This window comes from Delphinus delphis, chromosome 17 (genome assembly GCF_949987515.2).
Source record: "Delphinus delphis chromosome 17, mDelDel1.2, whole genome shotgun sequence".
Lineage (NCBI taxonomy): Eukaryota > Metazoa > Chordata > Mammalia > Artiodactyla > Delphinidae > Delphinus > Delphinus delphis.
Window position 1 is genome coordinate 52,953,348 of NC_082699.1, and position 12,347 is coordinate 52,965,694.

Consider the following 12,347-nt stretch of genomic DNA (forward strand, 5'->3'; position numbering starts at 1 on the left):
TTGCTTTAGGTGCAAGGTTAGGTTGTTTATTCGAGATGTTTCCTGTTTCTCAAGGTAGGATTGTATTGCTATAAACTTCCCTCTTAGAACTGCTTTTGCTGCGTCCCATAGATTTTGGGCCGTCGTGTCTCCATTGTCATTTGTTTCTAGGTATTTTTTAATTTCCTCTTTGATTTCTTCAGTGATCACTTCGTCATTAAGTAGTGTATTGTTTAGCCTCCATGTGTTTTTATTTTTTACAGATCTTTTCCTGTAATTGACATCTAGTCTCATAGCGTTGTGGTCAGAAAAGATACTTGATACAATTTCAATTTTCTTAAATTTACCAAGGCTTGATTTGTGACCCAAGATATGATATATCCTGGAGAATGTTCCATGAGCACTTGAGAAAAATGTGTATTCTGTTGTTTTTGGAAGGAATGTCCTATAAATATCAATTAAGTCCATCTTGTTTAATGTATCATTTAAAGCTTGTGTTTCCTTATTTATTTTCATTTTGGATGATCTGTCCATTGGTGACAGTGGGGTGTTAAAGTCCCCTACTATGAGTGTGTTACTGTCGATTTCCCCTTTTATGGCTGTTAGTATTTGCCTTATGTATTGAGGTGCTCCTAGGTTGGGTGCATAAATATTTACAATTGTTATATCTTCTTCTTGGATCAATCCCTTGATCATTATGTAGTGTCCTTCTTTGTCTCTTCTAATAGTCTTTATTTTAAAGTCTCTTTTGTCTGATATGTGAATTGCTACTCCAGCTTTCTTTTGGTTTCCATTTGCATGAAATATCTTTTTCCATCCCCCTACTTTCAGTCTGTATGTGTCTCTAGGTCTGAAGTGGGTCTCTTGTAGACAGCAAATATATGGGTCTTGTTTTGTATCCATTCAGCCAATCTGTGTCTTTTGGTGGGAGCATTTAGTCCATTTACATTTAAGGTAATTATCGATATGTTTGTTCCTGTTCCCGTTTTCTTAATTGTTTTGGGTTCGTTATTGTAGTTCTTTTCCTTCTCTTGTGTTTCTTGCCTAGAGAAGTTCCTTTAGCAGTTGTTGTAGAGCTGGTTTGGTGGTGCTGAACTCTCTCAGCTTTTGCTTGTCTGTAAAGGTTTTAATTTCTCCATCAAATCTGAATGAGATCCTTGCTGGATAGAGTAATATTGGTTGCAGGTTTTTCTCCTTCATCACTTTAAATATGTCCTGCCAGTCCCTTCTGGCTTGCAGTGTTTCTGCTGAAAGATCAGCTGTTAACCTAATGGGGATTCCCTTGTGTGTTATTTGTTGTTTTACGCTTGATGCTTTTAATATGTTTTCTTTGTATTTAATTTTTGACAGTTTGATTAATATGTGTCTTGGCGTATTTCTCCTTGGATTTTCCTGTATGGGACTCTCTGTGCTTCCTGGACTTGATTAACTATTTCCTTTTCCATATTGGGGAAGTTTTCAACTATAATCTCTTCAAATATTTTCTCAGTCCCTTTCTTTTTCTCTTCTTCTTCTGGAACCCCTATAATTCGAAAGTTGGTGCGTTTCATGTTGTCCCAGACGTCTCTGAGACTGTCCTCAGTTCTTTTCATTCTTTTTTCTTTATTCTGCTCTGCAGTAGTTATTTCCAGTGTTTTATCTTCCAGGTCACTTATCCGTTCTTCTGCCTCAGTTATTCTGCTATTGATCCCATCTAGAGTATTTTTCATTTCATTTGTTGTGTTGTTCATCATTGTTTGTTTCATCTTTAGTTCTTCTAGGTCCTTGTTAAATGTTTCTTGCATTTTGTCTATTCTGTTTCCAAGAGTTTGGATCATCTTTACTATCATTATTCTGAATTCTTTTTCAGGTAGACTGCCTATTTCCTCTTTATTTGTTAGGTCTGGTGGGTTTTTGTCTTGCTCCTTCATCTGCTGTGTGTTTTTCTGTCTTCTCATTTTGCTTATTTTCTGTGTTTGGGGTCTCCTTTTTGCAGGCTGCAGGTTTGTAGCTCCTGTTGTTTTTGGTGTCTGTCCCCAGTGGCTAAGGTTAGTTCAGTGGGTTGTGTAGGCTTCCTGGTGGAGGGGACTAGTGCCTGTGTTCTGGTGGATGAGGCTGGATCTTGTCTTTCTGGTGGGCAGGTCCACGTCTGGTGGTGTGTTTTGGGATGTCTGTGGACTTATTATGATTTTAGGCAGCCTTTCTGCTAATGGGTGGGGTTGTGTTCCTGTCCTGCTAGTTGTTTGGCATAGGATGTTCAGCACTGTAGCTTGCTGGTCGTTGAGTGAAGCTGGGTGCTTTTGTTGAGATGGAGATGTCTGGGAGATTTTCGTTGTTTGATATTACGTGGAGCTGGGAGGTCTCTTGTGGACCAGTGTCCTGAAGTTGGCTCTCCCACCTCAGAGGCACAGCACTGACTCCTGGCTGCAGCACCAAGAGCCTTTCATCCACACGGCTCAGAATAAAAGGGAGAAAAAGCAGAAAGAAAGAATTAGTAGTAGTAGAAAGAAAGAAAGAAAGAAAGGAACGAGGGAGGGAGGGAGGAGGGAAGGAAGGAAAAAAGAAAGAAAGAAGATAAAGTGAAATAAAGATAAAATATAGTAAAGTTATTAAAATAAAAAAATAATTATTAAGAGAAACAAAAAACAATGGACAGATAGAGCGTTAGGACAAATGGTGGAAGCAAAGCTATACAGACAAAATCTCACACAGAAGCGTATACATACACACTCACAAAAAGAGGAAAAGGGGAAAAAGTCATAAATCTTGCTCTCAAAATCCACCTCCTCAATTTGGGATGATTCGTTTTCTATTCAGGTATTCCACAGATGCAGGGTACATCAAGTAGATTGTGGAGCTTTAATCCGCTGCTTCTGAGGCTGCTGGGAGAGATTTCCCTTTCTCTTCTTTGTTCTCACAGCTCCCAGGCGTTCAGCTTTGGATTTGGCCCCGCCTCTGCGTGTAGGTCACCGGAGGGCGTCTGTTCTTTGCCCAGACAGGACGGGGTTAAAGGAGCCGCTGATTCGCGGTTTCTGGCTCACTCAGGCCGGGGGGGAGGGAGGGGCACGGAGTGCGGGGCGGGCCTGCGGCGGCAGAGGCCGTCGTGACGTTGCACCAGCGTGAGGCGCGCCGTGCGTTCTTCCGGGAGAGTTGTCCCTGGATTCCGGGACCCTGGCAGCGGCTGGCTGCACAGGCTCCCCGGAAGGGGGTGTAGATAGTGACCTGTGCTCGCACACAGGCTTCTTGGTGGCGGCAGCAGCAGCAGCCTTAGCGTCTCATGCCCGTCTCTGGGGTCCGCGCTTTTAGCCGCGGCTCGCGCCCGTGTCTGGAGCTCCTTTAAGCAGCGTTCTTAATCCCCTCTCCTCGCGCACCAGGAAACAAAGAGGGAAGAAAAAGTCTCTTGCCTCTTCGGCAGGTCCAGGCTTTTTTCCGGACTGCCTCCCGGCCAGCCGTGCCGCACTAACCCCTTCAAGGCTGTGTTCACGCTGCCAACCCCAGTCCTCTCCCTGTGCTCCGACCGAAGCCCGAGCCTCAGCTCGCAGCCCCGCCCGCCCCGGCGAGTGAGCAGACAAGCCTCTCGGACTGGTGAGTGCCGGTTGGCCCCGATCCTCTGTGCGGGAATCTCTCTGCTTTGCCCTCTGCACCCCTGTTGCTGTGTTCTCCTCCGCGGCTCTGAAGCTTTCCCCACTCCGCCACCCGCAGTCTCCGCCTGAGGAGGGGCTTCCTAGTGTGTGGAAACGTTTCCTCCTTCACAGCTCCCTCCCACTGGTGCAGGTCCCGTCCCTATCCTTTTGTCTCTGTTTATTCTTTTTTCTTTTGCCCTACCCAGGTAGGTGGGGGGTTTCTTGCCTTTTGGGAGGCCTGAGTTCTTCTGCCAGCGTTCAGTAGGTGTTCTGTAGGAGTTGTTCCACGTGTAGATGTATTTCTGGTGTATCTGTGGGGAGGAAGGTGATCTCCGTGTCTTACTCTTCCGCCATCTTCCCGGAAGCCCTAAAAATCTGATTTTAAGTACCACCAAATTTTAACTTCCAGACTTGAGTGGAACACAGTTTTAAATCCCTATCTGAGGCTCAGATTTACTTTCACTGAAGTTATGTCAATTTCATGAGCTTTTCTGAAGTCAGGGTCTTCTTTTCAGTGCTGAATTAAGAACAACTATAGATCTTACATGTATCCCTTACATGGATCAACGTACATTTCCCTAAACTTCCTTCCAATCTGAAGTTAGTGACATTTATCTTTTTTTTTCCTTTAGCTTGGTTTAAAAACTGATTTTTTACTAGTAAATTTAATTTTACATAACCTTGGTTCTATTACTTGCTCTAATGATCTGATCACTTTTAAAAGAGAATTGAAGCTACTCTGACAGCCTGTCTGAATACCTGACTCTTTATAGAACCACATTTGACCATTATGAACAATATTTTAAGACAGAAATATAATTTCTTTACATTTTACTCCCAAAGTTATTTGCTTCAAAATCGCATGTACCCTTGTTATGCCTGGAAATGAGAAAAAACTCTGAGAATACTATGCCTATGTTCTCTGATCCCCAGAGTCTTTAACATAATAATGATGATGCTTTCATTTATGTATCATTTTATGCATTAAAAAATACTTCCGCGCTTCCCTGATGGCACAGTGGTTGAGAGTCCGCCTGCCGATGCAGGGGACACGGGTTCGTGTCCCGGTCTGGGAAGATCCCACATGCCACGGAGTGGCTGGGCCCGTGAGCCATGGCCACTGAGCCTGCGCGTCCGGAACCTGTGCTCCGCTACAGGAGAGGCCACGGCGGTGAGAGGCCTGCGTACCGCAAAAAACAAAAACAAAAACAAAAAATCTTCCGTGTATGTTTTTTGGAGCAGCATGGTGAAATAAAAGAACATGAATTTTGGATTTATACAACCTTAGACTTAAATCCTGACTAGCATCCTACCATCTATGAGGCCTTTGTCAAATTTCTTAATCTGTCTGAGTTCATTTCCTCAATTCAAAAATAGGTTTGATGCTATTTATTTGGAAAAGTTGTGAGGATTAAATCATGTAATATATGTACTGCTCCTGGCACATGGTAGGCTTTCAGCACATCCTGATTTGACAGCAACTTTGGAAGATTGAGAGGAATTGGACTAATAACCAACATAAGTAACTTGCAAGGACTTTTTATATGTGGAAGTGATAAGTATTTCCTTCTCACACATCAGTACAGGAAATGTTATTTTGGTTTAATTTTCTAACTCAAATAAAATCAGTCTCCGTGCCCCTACTCTCGAAGGAGGTGAGAAATGAAATCTCAGTCACGTGTTTTAATTGTCTTCTCACTCCTTGGATTCCAAATTTGGAAGGGGGAAGAAGGATACTTATGTGCATATAGAAAGATGTGGGAGGTGGAATGGCCCTCCCTGTTCGTGTAGCTCCTTTTTCTGGAAAAGCTACTTTCCATTTTTCCCTCCACCACCTACCAAGCCCTCTTGCTTTCTGCAAGCTCAGAAATGCATTCTCCAGCAATCCTAGGGAGGATGCATGGACCATACGTTTGGTCCCTAAAGACCTTTGACTGGTTCTTGGCCTCCATGGATATCCCACAAGGCATTACCATCAGGGATATTACCTGCATTCATGGCATCTCTCCAAGCCCCTAGAGCCTACCTTCCCTGAGGAAGCTTCTCTTTCACTGGTCTTCTTTCCCAGCACCAGCTTTTATCCTGTTCATCCAAGTGTCTTCACCTCAGATTTAACCTGTGGGGGAGTTATTGCTTATGCATAGCAGATTTTACTTTCAAATCTCAGATTCTCTGAGGCAGAGAGGCCTGAGGTAGAGTACCAAGTTTTAGTCACTTTTGGGGGAAAGGGAAGAGAACAATAACAGATTCCTTTAGTATCCTATATTAGTCAATATAATATATCCATTATCACAAGGACAAAACATCCTGCAATGGTTTAGTTTTTCCATCACTTTTATGATGTAACTTCTTTAGGTATCACACCACGCTCACTAAGGAAAGCGATAGGTCCTGGCCTCCTAGTCTACAAGGATCTGTCCTTTCTTAGACTGCACCACTGCTTTGCTGTTAAGAGAGAAGAGGCCTTTGAGTGGCTGGGGGTTCTGGCCAAAGTCCTCTGAGAAGGTGTTCTCAGAGGACTTGGGCTCAAAACATCCATCATGAACATACCAGATGTCTCTCAAGGCCTTCTCAGGACTAATCCCATCACGGTTCACATCCCTCTTCTGATTAGTCACCTTTAGAACCTCAGCTGCCTATGTCATCCATCACCAGGACTCATTACTATACCGTTCCCCTGTCCATCTGCCTCCGTTGTTTGACCCAGTCTCCTGCATCTCACAGGCTTCCTAAACCCTTCTCATGTGCCTTCTGCCATTAAGAAAATTCCTTTCATCCTCATCCTTTTTTTTTTTTTAAAACATCTTTATTGGAGTATAATCGCTTTACAATGGTGTGTTAGTTTCTGCTTTATAACAAAGTGAATCAGCTATATGTATACATATAGCTGCCCTCCCTTGTGTCTCCCCTCCCTTGTGTCTCCCCTCCCTTGTGTCTCCCTCCCACCCTCCCTATTCCACCCCTCTAGGTGGTCAAAAAGCACCGAGCTGATCTCCCTGTGCTATGCGGCTGCTTCCCACTAGCTATCTGTTTTACGTTTGGTAGTATATATAAGTGCATGCCACTCTCTCACTTCATCCCAGCTTACCCTTCCCTCTCCCTGTGTCCTCAAGTCCATTCTCAACATCTGCATCTTTATTCCTGTCCTGCCCCTAGGTTCTTCAGAACCATTTTTCTTTCTTTTAGATTCCATATATATGTGTTAGCATATGGTATTTGTTTTTCTCTTTCTGACTTACTTCACTCTGTATGACAGACTCTAGGTCCATCCACCTCACTACAAATAACTCAATTTCGTTTCTTTTTATGGCTGAGTAATATTCCATTGTATATATGTACCACATCTTCTTTATCCATTCATCTGTTGATGGACACTTAGGTTGCTTCTATGTCCTGGCTATTGTAAATTGTGCTGCAATGAACATTGTGGTACATGGCTCTTTTTGAATTATGGTTTCCTCAGGGTATATGCCCAGTAGTGGGACTGCTGGGTCGTATGGTAATTCTATTTTTAGTTTTTTAAGGAACCTCCATACTGTTCTCCATAGTGGCTGTGTCAATTTACATTCCCACCAACAGTGCAAGAGGGTTCCCTTTTCTCCATACCCTCTCCAGCATTTATTGTTTGTAAATTTTTTTGCTGATGGCCATTCTGACTGGTTTGAGGTTATACCTCACTGTAGTTTTGATTTACATTTCTCTAATGATTAGTGATGTTGAACATTCTTTCATGTGTTTGTTGGCAATCTGTATATCTTCTTTGGAGAAATGTCTATGTAGGTCTTCTGGCCATTTTTAGATTGGGTTGTTTGTTTTTTTGATATTGAGCTGCATGAGTGCTTGTAAATTTTGGAGATTAATCCTTTGTCAGTTGCTTCATTTGCAAATATTTTCTCCCATTCTGAGTGTTGTCTTTTCATCTTGTTTATGGTTTCCTTTGCTGTGCGAAAGCTTTTAAGTTCCATTAGGTCCCATTAGTTTATTTTTGTTTTTATTTCCATTTCTCTAGGAGGTGGGTCAAAAAGACTCTTACTGTGATTTATGTCATAGAGTGTTCTGCCTATGTTTTCCTCTAAGAGTTTGATAGTGTCTGGCCTTACATTTACGTCTTTAATCCATTTTGAGTTTATTTTTGTGTATGGTGTTAGGGAGTGTTCTAATTTCATTCTTTTACATGTAGTTGTCCAGTTTTCCCAGCACCACTTATTGAAGAGGCTGTCTTTTCTCCATTGTGTATTATTGTCTCCTTTATCAAAAATAAGGTGACCATATGTACATGGGTTTATCTCTGGGCTTTCTATCCTGTTTCATTGATCTATATTTCTGTTTTTGTGCCAGTACCATACTGTCTTGCTTACTGTAGCTTTGTAGTATAGTCTGAAGCCTGGGAACCTGATTCCTACAGCTCCATTTTTCTTTCTCAAGATTGCTTTGGCTATTCGGGATCTTTTGTGTTTCCATTACAAATTGTGAAATTTTTTGTTCTAGTTCTGTGAAAAATGCCAGTGGTAGTTTGATAGGGATTGCATTGAATCTGTAGATTGCTTTGGGTAGTATAGTCATTTTCAGAATGTTGATTCTTCAAATCCAAGAACATGGTATATCTCTCCATCTGTTGGTATCATCTTTAATTTCTTTCATCAGTGTCTTATAGTTTTCTGCATACAGGTCTTTTGTCTCCTTAGGTAGGTTTATTCCTAGGTATTTTATTCTTTTTGTTATAGTGGTAAATGGGAGTGTTTCCTTAATTTCTCTTTCAGATTTTTCATCATTAGTGTATAGGAATGCAATAGATTTCTGTGCATTAATTTTGTATCCTGTTATTTTACCAAATTCACTCCTCATCCCATTTTTGCCCATTCCTATTCCCTTCATCTCCTTTTTCTAAAGAACCCTAGCTTTCCCATTATGACACTTACTCTCCTTCAATCCTTTTAAGTGGAGGATGTGTTTTCTTCCTAACATTCTTACCTCCTTCTAGAAGTAGGATAAATATTTCCCCCTTTACTCCTCTTATTTCCTTATTGATGCCAACAAAGTAAATCCAGAAAATGTCAGCCAGTTTAAGTTGTCACCTGCACTTCATCATTCCAGTCCAGAGGCCTTGGGAATAAGGATGTTGCCATACAAGGTGTCCTCAACACCTATTTCAATGGCAGGAGAAGGAAAAGCATTTGTGCTTAGGTTGTCATAGGAGCAGAATCTGCATTTAGACTGAGAATTGGTATCATATGTCAAAAGAGTATCTGGCAACCAAAATGATTTTTGAGTTAAAAGTAACCAAATATGTTTCTATGAGCTTTTCCATCACCTTTGGAGTCCTCTTCATAGATTAAAAAATATTACATTTTTATAAATTTACTTTTTGTTGATTACCTAACTATGTTCATAGATGAACAAAACAAAAGGAACAAAGGAACAAAGCAGGAGAGGGAGATAAGTAAAGGAAACAAGTGATAGTCTCTTATGTTCCATATTAAATATGGGACCATGGGAAGGTCTTTTGCTGAAGGGTGTATTATCACAAGTAATTGCTATCTACTGAGTATATATTTTGCTAGATGTTGTTTAAGCACAAATGCAATATACCCTTTTAAAAAATTTGAGCTTTACAGTCTGAATAGCAAAATAGTAATTTCCAAAATGCAACTGTAATAGCAGCTCTGTTTTCTCAGTTGAAAACTAAAAAATAAGAAAACTATTTTTTGATTATTGGTTGGGGTTTGGATAGATTACAAAGAAATAATTTACCTGTCTTGTTCTGAGACGTTATGGTTTTGTTGGATTGATTGTTTTCAAGACAGTTCCCCGACAGACACTGGCTTAAGATCTCAACCTGGATCAGATGAACAAGGAGCATGTTTTGCCACCAGATGGAAGCCTGCAGTAATCAGTGAAGTCAGATTCCTGTCACCAGCCATGTGTCACCCAGGTAATGAAAGCCCCTATTGTACACTGTGCACGATTTCCAGAAAGCATTAGTTAAAATTGGCTAATCTTTGCTCTGCATGTGTTCTCTCAACCTGATTACATTATTTTCTTGGAAGAAAATGAGGTACTAGGATCAAAACGTTAGACTCAAAATGAGATGTTTTCCATATTCATAATCCTTAGGTCATTGCCATATTCAGAACTATATTAGATAATAAAATTTAAAAAGCCCTTTTTCATTCCAAGTTGCTCAATTTTAGTAACTGTTGAATTTCACACCATCATTCCTTATCCTTGCACCAACTTCCTACAGGAAACACAGAAACTTAATTATTGACAGACCAAATATTTGCATCCTTTGGAAAACAGAATATTCCATAATTTAAGTACTTAGCAAATATTTTCCCTAAAACCAGATTTTGCACGTGGTTGTGGGTTGCCTTTAAAAATAGCAGTGTAACCTTTTCAAACTGCAGTTGGAATCTTTATCTTTTTTGAGGTCTGAGTATATGTTATGAATTCTTCCTTTTTAAAATGTTTACTCTTTGCCGAGTTTTGCCATTTCTTCTTTATGTGCTATAAAATATCAGCTTACAAATTAATAAGCACCTACGTGCACTATTTTCTTTCAGTATATGAGTAATTTCTATGCCATGTGGATGTATTTGTAAAAGCCACCTATTAAGGTTGTGCTGTGTAAAAGGATCTTGTTTCAGAGTGTCCATATATGGTTCTATTTTCTCTTGCTTAATCTGCAGCTCTCTGAAAAAGGTGTAATTGAATGACAACTCATCTGCTGTAAAGAAGCTGCCCCTTAACAGGGGCAGCCTTCTTTAGGGAACTACAAACTATCATATGCAAGTATTTTGAGAAATCTAAAGCACTGTGAAAATAAAAAACATTATTGTTATTATTTTCTTATAGCTTATAGATGACTTGCATTTTAAGAATTACTTTTGTGAAGTCCCCCAAGTCACTAGTATCATGGAAGTAACTCTGCCTGGTTGAGACTTTCCAATCAGATTTTTATCTGTCAAAACAAGGTTGTCCAAGATGGCTTCTATCCCTGAGAGTGGCAGAAGCTAGAGTCCTTTCTATGCTTTTCCAATGGTCAGTCCATTTCAGGACATTATTGTGAAGAGGGAATGGGATTTGTGAAAAGGGCATGAGATTAAGAAACAGAAGATAGAGTCTCTGCTCTGTTACGATCTCCTATATAACTCTGGGCAAATCATAGAGCCTGTTTGAGACTCAGTTTCCATATCTATAAAATGAGGATGAATATACTTGCTTTACCTAGTTTTTAGAATTAAAAATAATCATGGATTTCAAAGTGCTACAGAAACATGGTTATTACTAAGACTTATTTATTGATGTATTGTTTTTCATCAGAGAGTCATGCACCCAAACTGCACCATTTTAAAATTACTGTCACGAAACTGCATTTTAGTATTATTCCATTAGCCAAATTTGAGGGATGTTATAAGAAAATCGAAACACTTGTCTGTTTGCTTTACTGTAAAAAAGTAATTGAGGAAAATATTTACACCTCACATAGAGACCTTATTGTGAGGACGTAGAGATGTGACACATTTTTTTTTAGAATATCTGAGTTTCTTTTATTTATTTATTTATTTAAAAATTTTTGGCTGCACTGCTTGTGGGATCTTACTTCCTCGACCAGAGGCTGAACCTGGGCCCACGGCAGTGAAAGCACCAAGTCCTAACGGCTGGACTGCCAGGGAGTTCCCCTATCTGGGTTTCTTTTAAACATGGCTTTCTATTTTTTCTTTTTTTTTTGAAGTCAAATGACTGATCACGTTTTCTTCTTCACACCAGCTTCTAGGGACCTCTGAGTTAAATTCATGGTTTATATCTAGCAGAGTATGTATGACTTTATGACGTGTATTTTAATCTCACCACTGTCTTCAACTAATTATTTTTGGCTATATTTTCCTTTTCTTCACAATTTCCTCTCTTTATATAAATATAAAAAATAATTTCTTCTATAAGACATTTGAAGTAAATATAAAACTTGCTAGCAGATACTGAACACTTACTAATTGCTAGACCCTATGATGAGCACTATATAAAGAGTATCTAATTTATTGTTTGCCATGAAGAAAGTGTTATTTCCTATATTTTACAAATGAAGAAACGAAGGCTTAGAAAGTTTAATTCACTCATTCAGTGGTCTTCCACTGCTAAATGGAGGGTGCTAAATTCTAACACAGATTTATCTGACTCCAAAATTCATGATGATTAGCCATTATACTACATTTTGATATTAATTATAATAATGTAACGAATTACTACTATTGTATGATTTTCAAAGGTTTTTGATGTAGTAGAATATTTAATCTTTATCAAGAGCATACACAATTTAAAAAACATTAGGTGTTTTGACTCTATTATTCATATCTTTGCTTGGAAATTTGATAGAGCGAATCTTTTGTCACATCTTTCCTTTACTGTCCAAAATGATATCGAGGTCTGTCTCTATATGTGACTTGGTATGATACCCAACACAAGTGCATGCCTCTTAATGACATACGGAGAAATACATCCAGCAATCCCTTTTTAGAATGTAGCAAATACTGCCTGGCACTTTCTAGCCATGTTCTGTTATACTTCATTCTTTTAAGTTGTACTTCAAATGCCTTTGCTACTGCCTTTCTTTTCATGACATTCAAATGTCATTATCCATTGTCATATTTTTCTGTTTAGATTTGTTTAAGTGGAAATGTTCTGTTTAGTCTCCTTTCCTTTTGGTACACGGTAACTGCCCTTAGGGGGTCTGTTACTTTCCAAAGTCATAGACATGGTTGTAAAAAA